The sequence below is a fragment of the Canis lupus genome, chromosome X (genome assembly GCF_048164855.1).
Source record: "Canis lupus baileyi chromosome X, mCanLup2.hap1, whole genome shotgun sequence".
In the NCBI taxonomy this organism is placed as follows: Eukaryota; Metazoa; Chordata; class Mammalia; order Carnivora; family Canidae; genus Canis; species Canis lupus.
Window position 1 is genome coordinate 71,460,759 of NC_132876.1, and position 12,134 is coordinate 71,472,892.

The window sequence follows — 12,134 nt, forward strand, 5'->3', positions numbered from 1 at the left end:
GAGAGGGTATCTTGTTTAAGGCCCAAATCACCAGTCCATGTCAAGGAACCCAGGTGAAGGAGAAGAAAAGCTTGGTGTGTTTGAGACCTGTGAATGGCTTCCTCACAAGGTAATGGCATCCAATCCTTCTGCCAGATATTAAGCAGATCACTGTCAGAACCGCTGGGGTGAGAAGGCTGTACCAAACAAAGACAAGAAGTCAGAGATATATTAGAAAAGTGGTTCTCAAATTTGTTACTCTCCAGACATCTTTCTGCTATGAAAAGTTATTAAAGACAATAAATTTTATTTTTGTGGGCTATATCTATGGATATTTATCATATTAGAAATTAATACAAGATATTTAATGAGTATTCATTGCTTCACTCATTCATTCAGAAGACATGCTTAAAAATTACATGTTAACATAAATAACATTTTAGAACATTTAAATTTTATTTTTTTTAAGATTTTATTTATTTATTCATGAGAGACACACACACACAGAGAGGCAGAGACACAGGCAGAGGGAGAAGCAGTCTCCATGCAGGGAGCCCAATGTGGGACTTGATCCCAGGACTCCAGGATCACGCCCTGGGCCAAAGGATAAACCGCTGAGCCACCCAGGTATCCCTGAATTTTATTTTAATTCTAGTTACTTAACATACAGTGTTATATTTCAAGTGTACAATATAGTGATTCAACACTTCCATATGTCATGCAGTGTTCATCACAGCAAGTGTGCTCCTTAATCCCCATCACCTACTTAACCTCTCCCCCATCCCTTCCCTTCTGGTAACCATCAGTTTGTTCTCTATACTTAAGAGTCTGTTTCTCAGTTTGTCTCTTTCTTCTTTTTTCCCTTTGTTCATTTGTTTCATTTCTTAAATTCCACATATGAGTGAAATCATATGGTATTTGTCTTTCTCTGACTGACTTATTTTGCTTAGCATTATACTCTCTATGTCCTTGTAAATGGCAAGGTTCATTCTTTTTAATGGCCGAGTAATATTCCATTGTATATATACACACTCCTTTATCCATCCATCAATTAATGGACACTCGAGCTGCTTCTACATCTTGGTTATTGTAAATAATGTTGCTATGAACATAGCAGTTCAGGTATCTCTTTGATTTAGTATTTTTGTATTCTTTGGGTAAATACCTAGTAGTGGGATTGCTGGGTCACACAGTAGTTCTATTTTTAACTTTTTAAAAAAGATTTATTTATTTATTCATGAGAGACACAGAGAGAGGCAAAGACATAGGCAGAGGGAGAAGTAGGCTCCCTGTGTGGAGCCGGATGTGGGACTCAATCCCAGGACTCTGGGATCACAACCTGAGCTGAAGGCAGATGCTCAACCACAGAGCTACCCAGGTGTCCCTATTTTAACTTTTTGAGGAACGTCCATACTGTTTTCCAGAGTGGCTGCACCACTTTGCATTCCCACTAACAGTGCAAGAGGGGTCCTCTTTCTCCATATCCTTGCCAATACCTGTTGTTTCTTGTAATGTTCATTTTAGCCATTCTGACAGGTGTGAGAATGTAGTTTTGATTTGCATTTCCCTGATGATGAGTGATGGTGAGCATTGTTTCATGTGGCTGTTGGCCATCTGGGTGTCTTCTTTGGGAAATGTCTGTTTATTTCTTCTACCCATTTAATTGGATTATTTGTTCTTTGGGTGTTGATTTGTATAAGTTCCCTATATGTTTTGGATACTAACCCATTATTGGATATGTCATTTGCAAATATCTTCTCTCGTTTTGTAGATTGTAGAACTAAAAGTTTTGATGATTGTTTTCTTCACTGTGCAGTTTATTTTTGCTTTTATTCCTCTTGTTCAGGAGACCTATCTTTAAAAATGCTCTATGGCTGATATCAGGGACCTTACTGCCTGTGCTCTCTCTAGGATTTTTATGGTTACAGGTCTCATATTTAGGTCTTTAACCCACGTGGAATTTGTGTTTATGTATAGTGTGAGAAAGTTATTCAGTTCCATTCTTTTGCATGTTGCTGTCCAGTTTTCCCAATACAATTTGTTGAAGAGAGTCTTTCCTATTGGATATTCTTTCCTACTCTGTCGAAGATTAATTGACCATATAATTGTGGTCATTTCTGAGTTTTCTATCCTGTTCTATTGATCTATGTGTCTATTTTTTTTTGTGCAAGTACCGTACTCTTTTAATCACTATAGCTTTGTAATATACCTTGAAGTCCAGATTTGTGATACCTCCAGCTTTTTCAAGATCACTTTGGCTATTCAGGGTCTTTTGTGGTTCCATACAAATTTTAGGATTGTTTGTTCTAGCTCTATGAAAAATGCTGTTGCTATTTTGATAAGGACTGCATTAAATATGTAGATTTCTTTGGGTAGTATAGACATTTTAAACATATTTGTTCTTCCAAAACATGAGCATGGGATGTTGTTCCATTTCTTTGTGTCTTCTTCGAAGTCTTTCATTAGTGTTTTATAATTATCAGAATACAGGTCTTTCAACTCTTTGGCTAGGTTTATTCCTAGCTATCTTATTGTCTTTGGTGTAATTGTAAATGGGATTGATTCCTTGATTTCTCTTTCTGCTGCTTCATTATTGGAGTATGGAAATGCAAAAGATATCTGTATATTGATTTTGTAACATTACTGAATTTGTATATAGTTCTAGTTATTTTTTTATGGAGTCTTTTGGATTTTCTATATATAATATCATGTCATCTGCAAATATAGTTTTGCTTCTTCCTTGCTGATTTGGATGCCTCCTATTTCTTTTTGGTGTATGACTGCTGTGGCTAGAACTTCCAGTGCTATTTTGAATAAATGTGCTGAGAGTAGACAACCTTATGTTGTTCCTGATCTGATGTTAGGTGTCAGTTTTTCATAAGTGGCCCTTATTATGTGGTTTAAACCCACTTTGTTTTTTTTTTTTATTTATTTTTTATTGGTGTTCAATTTACTAACATACAGAATAACCCCCAGTGCCCGTCACCCATTCACTCCCACCCCCCGCCCTCCTCCCCTTCCACCACCCCTAGTTCGTTTCCCAGAGTTAGCAGTCTTTACGTTCTGTCTCCCTTTCTGATATTTCCCACACATTTCTTCCCCCTTCCCTTATATTCCCTTTCACTATTATTTATATTCCCCAAATGAATGAGAACATATAATGTTTGTCCTTCTCCGACTGGCTTACTTCACTCAGCATAATACCCTCCAGTTCCATCCACGTTGAAGCCAATGGTGGGTATTTGTCATTTCTAATAGCTGAGTAATATTCCATTGTATACATAAACCACATCTTCTTTATCCATTCATCTTTCGATGGACACCGAGGCTCCTTCCACAGTTTGGCTATCGTGGCTATTGCTGCTATAAACATCGGGGTGCAGGTGTCCCGGCGTTTCATTGCATTTGTATCTGTGGAGGTTCCTCAAACAGTTAAAAATATACCTGCCCTACGACCCAGCAATTGCACTGTTGGGGATTTACCCCAAAGATAAACCCACTTTGTTAAGAGTTTTTTTCTTATCATGAATGAATGTTGTAACTTTGTCAAGTGCTTTTTCTGCATATATTGAAATGATCATATGGTTTTTAATCCTTTCTTTTATTATTATTATTTTTTTTTTTTACTTTTTTTTTAATTTATTTTTTTATTGGTGTTCAATTTACTAACATACAGAATAACACCCAGTGCCCGTCACCCATTCACTCCCACCCCCCGCCCTCCTCCCCTTCTACCACCCCTAGTTCGTTTCCCAGAGTTAGCAGTCTTTACGTTCTGTCTCCCTTTCTGATATTTCCCACACATTTCTTCTCCCTTCCCTTATTTTCCCTTTCACTATTATTTATATTCCCCAAATGAATGAGAACATATAATGTTTGTCCTTCTCCGACTGACTTACTTCACTCAGCATAATACCCTCCAGTTCCATCCACGTTGAAGCAAATGGTGGGTATTTGTCATTTCTAATAGCTGAGTAATATTCCATTGTATACATAAACCACATCTTCTTTATCCATTCATCTTTCGTTGGACACCGAGGCTCCTTCCACAGTTTGGCTATCGTGGCCATTGCTGCTAGAAACATCGGGGTGCAGGTGTCCCGGCGTTTCATTGCATTTGTATCTTTGGGGTAAATCCCCAACAGTGCAATTGCTGGGTCGTAGGGCAGGTCTATTTTTAACTCTTTGAGGAACCTCCACACAGTTTTCCAGAGTGGCTGCACCAGTTCACATTCCCACCAACAGTGTAAGAGGGTTCCCTTTTCTCTGCATCCTCTCCAACATTTGTTGTTTCCTGCCTTGTTAATTTTCCCCATTCTCACTGGTGTGAGGTGGTATCCTTTCTTTTATTAATGTGATGTATCACATTGACTGATTTGCAAATATTGAAGGACCCTTGCAACCCAGGCATAAATCCCATTAGATCCTGGTGAATATTTTTTAATGTATTCTTGGATTCAATTTGGTAGTATTCTGGTGAGGATTTTTGCATCTATGTTCATCAGAGATATTGGCCTGTAGTCTCTTTTTCTGTGGTGTCTTTATACAGTTTTGGTATCATGGTAATGTTGGCCTCATTGGATGATGTTGGAAGTTTTACTTCCTTTTTTATTTTGAAATAGTTTGAGAAGCACAGGTATTAACTCCTCTTTAAATGTTTGGTAGAATTGGCCTGTGAAGCCATCCAGCCCTGGACTTTTGTTTGGGATACTTTTTTATTACTGATTCAATTTCTTTGCTGATTAGCAGTCTGTTCAAGTTTTCTATTTCTTCCTTTTTCAGTTTAGTAAGTTTATATGTTTCTAGGAATTTATTGATTTCTTCCAGTTGTTCAATTTGTTGCTATATAGTTTTTCATAATGTTCTCAGAATTATTTATATTTCTGTGCTGTTAGCTATTATTTCTTCTCTCTCATTTATAATTTTCTGTATTAGGGTCCTTTCTGTTTTCTTTTTGGTAAATCTGGCTAGAGGTTTGTCAATTTTCCTAAATTTTTTCAAAGAACCAGCTTCTGGTTTCTTTGATCTGTTCAACTTTTTGTTTTTGTCTTTTTAGTTTCTATATCATTTCTGCTCTAATCTTTATTATTTCTCTTCTTCTGCAGGCTTTAGGCTTCATTTGTTGATGTTTTTCTCCTTTAGTATAAGGTTAGGTTGTTTATTTGAGATTTTTCTTGCTTCTTGAAGTAGGCCTGTATTGCTATATACTTCCCTCTTAGGACCACTTTTGCTGTGTCCCAAAGGTTTTGGAACATAGTGTTTTCAATTTCATTTGTTCCAATGTATTTTTTAATTTCTTCCTATATTTCCTCATTGATCCATTCATTGTATAACCTGCAGGTATTTGTGGTCTTTCCATATTTTTTCTTGTAGTTGATTTTTAGTTTCATTGCGTCATGGTAAGAAAAAACGCATGGTATAACTTCAATCTTTTTCTGTTTGTTGAGCCCTTTTTTTGTGGCATAATATGTGATCTACTCTGGAGAATGTTCCATGTGCAGTTGAAAAGAATGTGTATTCTGCTGTTTAGGATGGAATGTCCTTGTATATTTGTTAACTCCATCTTCTACAGTGTGTCATTCAAAGCCTTTGTTTCCTTGTTGACTTTCTATTTAGATTATTTGTACATTGATTTAAATGGAGTGTTAAAGTCTCCTAATATTATTGTTATACTATCAATTATTTCCTTTATGTTTCTTCTTACTCGTTTTATATATTTGGATGCTCCCATATTGGGTGCATAAATATTTATAAATGTTGTATCTTCTTGTTGGATTGTCCCCTTTATTATTACATAGTACCCTTTTTTGTCTTTTGTTACAGTCTTTGTTTTAAAGTTGAGTTTGTGTAATATAAGCATTTTGACATCCATTTACATGATAAATGTTTCTCCATCCCCTCACTTTCAATCTTCAGGTGTCTTTGGTCTAAAATGAGTCTCTTATAGGCTTGGTTTTTTTTTATATCTCTTCTGCCACCCTATGTCTTTTGATTGCAGTGCTTAGTCCCTTTATATTCAGAGTAATTATTCATAGATTTGTATTTAGTGCCATTTTGTTACTTGTTCTGTTGTTGTTTCTGGAGATTTTCTCTGATCTTTACATGTCTTTCTTTCATGTTTTGTTGCTTTTATTTAGTGATATATTTGGATTTTTTTCTCCTTATTCTTTGCATGTGTAGTAGTGGTTTTTGATATATGCTTGCCATTAAGTTTGTATTTAACCTCTTCTGCAAATAGCAGTCTATTAAGTTGATGGTCATTTAAGTTTAAACCCATTCTTTACACCTTTCCTCCCCATGTTTTAAGTATATGTTATTATGTTTTATATATTTTTTGTGAGTTCCTTGACTGATTTTTTACAGAAATATTTATTTTTACTACTTTTGTGTTTTCTGCCTTTATACTCTCACTTTTGGTCTCTTCTTTGAACTTAAAGTGTCCCATTTAATATTTCTTGCAGGGCTTGTTTAGTGGTCATAAACTCCTTTAGTTTTTGTTTGGGAAACTATCTCTCCTTCTATTCTGAGTGATAGCCTTGCTGGATAGAGTATTCTTGGCTGCAGATTTTTCCTTTACAGCACTTTAAAGCTATCAATCCACTCCCTTCTGTGTTGGAAAGTTTCTGCTGAAAACCCCCCCGCTAGCCTTCTGGGATTTCTCTTGTAAATTAATGACTTTTTTGTCTTGCTGCTTTTAAGACTGTCTTTATCAGTATATTTTGCCAATTTCATTGCAGTATGTCTTGATGTGGATCTGCTTTCATTGGTTTTAATGGGAGTTCTCTGACCCTCCTGGATCTGGATGTCTGTTTCCTTCCCCCAAATTAGGGAAGCTTTCAGCTATTATTTCCTTAAATAAATTGTCTTCCCTCTTTTCTCTCTCTTCTTCTGGGACTCTTATATTATGAATATTACTATATTTGATGGAGTCACTGAGTTCACTAAGTCTATTCTTGTGTTCCATAATTCTTCTTCCTCTCTTTTGTCCAGCTTCATTGCTTTCTGTTACTGTGTCTTCTAGGTCACTACTTTGTTACTTTGTTTCTTCCCACCTGCTATTCTTCTACCAAGCATGTTTCTAATCTCTTTAATTGCACTCTTCATCTTTTACTGTATCTTTTTAAATCTTTTATTTCTTTGGTAAGGGTCTCACTGATGTCTTCAATTCTTTTCTCAAGCTCTGTAAGCATCCTTATGATTGTTGCTTTTAATAGTCTGTCAGGCACGTTATTTATATCTGTTTTGCTTAGGTCTCTGGCCATGGCCTTATCTTGTTCTTTCATTTAGGATAAATTTCTCCATCTTCACATTTTGTCTAAGTCTCTGCCTTCTCTGTTTTAGAAAAGCCAGTTATGTCTCCTTTTCTGAAAGTATCGGCTTTAGGAAGAAAGGTCATGTAGTGCCCAGAGCTTCATGCTTCAGTGAGTGTCTCCAAGTGGCTGTGTGTGTTCTGCTGTTGTGTTTTGGCTACTCTATCCTTCTGGCCAGTCATCTGCAGAGGCTCTCTTTGCCTGCAGAGGCAGTTTTTGGTCCCTGGCCTGAGTATGGTGAGCTTTAACTAGGTGTGCTCAGGTCTGCTTGTGAAATTAGTTCTGTCACCACCTCCTTTGGAACTAGGCTTTCCAAAACTGTCTTGGGGAGATGTGGTGTGGACAGGGGTTTGTGTTGGTCTTATCAGGGAGGGGCCCATCTCACTGAGACTAAGTCAAGTTTGACTGAGAGGGGCAGACCTGCTAGAGTGCAGGGGGTAAGTTGAAGCTTGGTGCAAGCAAGTTAGGCAGCCATCTTAGGCAGCTATGCTGATCTGCTTCCTGCAGGTGGCTCTGTGCTTATGCTGAGGGGGCAGGGGAAAGAAATGTTGCCAGCCATCTCTTTTGTTACTGGAGTAGTGTCTCTGTAAATGCTGACTCTCAAGGACTCACTCTGAGAAGAGCAAATACTCTCCCTGCTGTGTACTCCGGGCAGTCTTCAGATCACTATTTCCATGCTGTCTGTCCCTGGTTTGTTTGCCTGCCTTCTCTCTAACAGCAGCACAGTGCTTTCTGGGATCTATCCCAGCCAAGCCCACTGACTTTTAAAACTCCAGTCTTTAAGCCCCACTGGCTGTAAGAACTTACAAAGATTCAGCCACTCTCATTTTCCAAGCCAGTGGCTATGGGGAAATGTTCTCTTTGCGGGATTCCCTGTGTGCTTCTTTCTCTCAACTGTCCTTCTCCACCATCTTCCTCTCCTTTGCAGCAGTCAGGATCCATTTCTACCCTAAATCACATCTCCACACTTCCTACCTTCTTAGATATGGCTTTTTCTCTCTCTTTAGTTGTGGAGTTTGTTCTGTTGGTCTTCAAGTTGATTTCTGGGGTATTTAGGATGATTTGATAGTTGTCTAGTTGTATTCATGGGATGAGGCAAGCCTAGGGTCCTCCTACTCCACCATCATCTTCTCCTTGTTTCTAGAACATGTTTTTATTATTATTTATAAATAATAACAATATTTTCTATAGATAAATAAATTTACTGAGAAGAGGGGCATGGTTCCACATATTTTTTTGCTATTCTCTTTATCTAACTTAATAGAAGAGAACTATATTCTCATAGATGCTTCTGCATTCAGTTTGCTGTGATACGCTGTTTTGGTTGAAGTATATGAAGAAAATCCTTCCTCCCACAGATATGTATTTTGAAAAGGGAGACCTCATTGAGCCTAGGAAAGGGTGCCGGTTATCCCTAGGGATTCTTGGGCCACACTTTGAGAACCACTGTATTATGAGATCTTGATTAGACCTCATTACAGGATCCTAGAACTTGTGAGCCAGAAGAGTTTTTCAGATCATCCAGTTTGAAATTGTCATTGTACAGAAAGGGAATCTGAGGGACACATAAGGAAAGGATTACCCAATTATACACAGCAAGTCAATGGCAGACTCAGGCTTGGACCCAGGTCACCTGATCCATAGGAAAGTTCTTTTCCCAACACCTCTGAATAAACATAGCTTTATAATTCCAAGGGTAGTGCAATGAAGTGTACCCTAGTCTGGGTTATAGAGACATTTGGGTTCTAGTACCAGATCTGTCATTGATGCAGAGCTTTTCAGAGCATTCAAAGACCATAGCATAGATAAGAACATAGTAACAATTTTAAAGTAGTGAGCTCTGTGTCATTTGACATATACAAGGGAAAAGTTGGCCCAACTAACCTATCATGTTCCTATCAGCCTTAAGAGCCTACTGGAGGTGACTATAAATGATACTTGCATCAAAGTTCAGGCAGGGTTCCTGTGGCAGGGCCTAATTAGTCTCTTTTCCAGGTTGAACTAGGAATGTGGTAGGTAGCAAGGAATGGTAGAAGAATTATTTTCCTCATTTATTTTATTTTTAAAAAACAGTATTTATTCATTTATACTCTGCTTTTACTTCAACAATGTCCAGCCATCTAATCAATAAATATTTACTTGACACCTACTATATATCAGGCAGTATACTTGTTCCAACAAAAGCCATAAGTGATTTCAGATAATAATACATACCACTACAGTAGAAAACCACCTGTCTCACTTCCTTTTAAGTTCCACCTGTTTATCTTTTAGTCATTTTAGTAAATGCTATGGATCCAATGAACCCTCAAATACTGCATTTGTTGGGGGGTGGCAATGGTGAGGAATCAGAAAAGTAAACCTGAACAGAACATGGCATTTCTATCTCATCTCCCTGCGCCTTGATTTCCAAGTATTTGCTTATCTTTTAATCAATGATTTTCACTGTAACAAAGGGAGAGAGCAAAGCCCAATGGAAATAGTTTCTTGGCAATTCATAGGAAGGTAGGGATAGAGTGAAAGGCACAAGTCTAGATTTTCATTTCCAATAATTATTGTAGAGACTAAAAGCATAGAAGAGACAAACCATGTAACAATCTCCAAACAATTTACACCCCAGAGAAATATGGTATTCTGTACAGCTCCTCAAGGGCAGAATCTTTCTCCTGAGAGAACATGGTTTTCTAACGCAGACATATTTTCAATACACAGCTGCTCACATTGGCGTCTAGCACTGTCAGTAGGGCACAAGATCTTATATCCAGGCCTCTTACTTTTACTTGTGTATTCATGATTTCATTTGTTTATTCATTCAGTAGACTTTAGTGATAACTACTCTATGCTTCACCCTGGGGTCACAGAGATGTTGATTTATTACAATAGCTAACATATATTGAGCATTTTCTGTATACCAGCTCTGTTCTAAGTACTCTCTTTTTTTTTTTTTTTTAATTTTTATTTATTTATGATAGTCACAGAGAGAGAGAGAGGCAGAGACACAGGCAGAGGGAGAAGCAGGCTCCATGCACTGGGAGCCCGATGTGGGATTCGATCCTGGGTCTCCAGGATCGCGCCCTAGGCCGAAGGCAGGCGCCAAACCGCTGCGCCACCTAGGGATCCCTGTTCTAAGTACTCTCAAAGCTTCATCTCATTTAGTTTTCACAGCAACCCTATGTAGAAATTACTCTTCAAATATCCATTTTATGGTTAAGGGAAACTGAATCCCAAAAACATGAAAAATCTTTCCCAAGGTCCTACAGTTGGTAAGTGGCAGAGCTGAAATTCCAGCAAAACCCGTCTGACTCCAGACCTTATGTGTTTACACATCACTCTCTACTCAAATACAGTTCCTGCTGTGGTGGAGGGCTGGTTCATGATCCACAGAAGAGTTAAGACAAGTAGATAAGGAGCTCTCATTCAAGTTGTAGCATGAAGAGTTGGAAATAGACAAGGAGGATAGATGAAGATCAGCTCAAAAAAATAAGAAAGTTTAAGAGAGGATGTGGCATTAAGGTTGAAGAATGGACAGGATTTGGGGAAATAATGGGATGAGTATTCCAGAGAGAACAGGATATGCAAAGGCCAAGAAGAAGGAATTCAGAAATTACATCTGGCTCATATGACAAAGTTCACTTAGGTGGTCTGTGGTGTAGGGTGCTTAGAGTTGCCAGATTGAGTGAATATGAGTACAGGAAGCTCAGTTAAATTTAAACTTCAGATAAACAAGGAGTAATCTTTTTTGTATAAATATGTCTGAAATTAAAATTTAACTGGCATCCTGTATTTTATATAGCAACCATAAGGGTGTGTAAATTAAATGCTAGAATAAGAAAAGATAAATTAGAACTGATCAATGTCAGATTAGGTAGTTGCCATATGACCTTGAAAATATGCCTCTCTGAGCCTCAATTCCCCCATCTGTAATGTGAGCGCACTGGACTAGACTAATACTTCCTGAACCTGGCTGTCCATCTATATTTAAAAATATAAAAAATAAAAAATAAAAAAATAAAAATATAGATTGACAGACACCTCCCTAGATATTGTGAATCAGAACTTTAAGAGGTAGGGCCTGGATCTCTGGTGATTCTGATGAATAGCTGGGTTTGGAAACCAATGGGGCAGGTGGTTCTAGGAGAAGCAGGATATACATTTATGCTTTTAAATCTCTGAATATGGGCACCCCGGGTGGCTCAGTGGTTTAGCACCGCCTGCAGCCCAGGATGTGATCCTGGAGACCTGGGTTCAAGTCCCACGTCAGGCTCCCCGCATGGAGCCTGCTTCTCCCTCTGCCTGTGTCTCTGTTTCTCTCTCTCATAAATAAATAAAAACTTTAAACAAAATAAATCTCTGAATACCTCAGCTCAGCACCTTCTAGCTCCTATTGCCCCTACCTCAACCATCCTGGTATGCTGAGAGCTAGAGGAAGGGCAGGGGACATGATGCCTAAAGACCAAGCTCTGAGACCTAGCTGAGCCTGGTTGCCCACACCTTACTCTACCTCTCTGGAGAGGCCTTGGGCTCCTTTCTTTTTTTTTCAAATATAATTAACATAAAATGTTACATTAGTTTCAGGTATACAATATGATTTGACGATTTTATGCATTTCATCGAGATAAATGTACTCTTAATTTCCTTAATCTATTTCACCTATCCCCCTACCCACCTCCCCTCTGACAACCACCAGCTTGTTCTTTGTATATAGGAGTCTGCTGTTTTGTTTGTCCCTTTTTCTTTGTTTATTCATTTGTTTTATTTCTTAAATTCCATATATGAGTGAAATTGAATGGCATTTGTCTTTCTATGACTTATTTCACTTAATATAACCTCTAGGTCCATCCATGT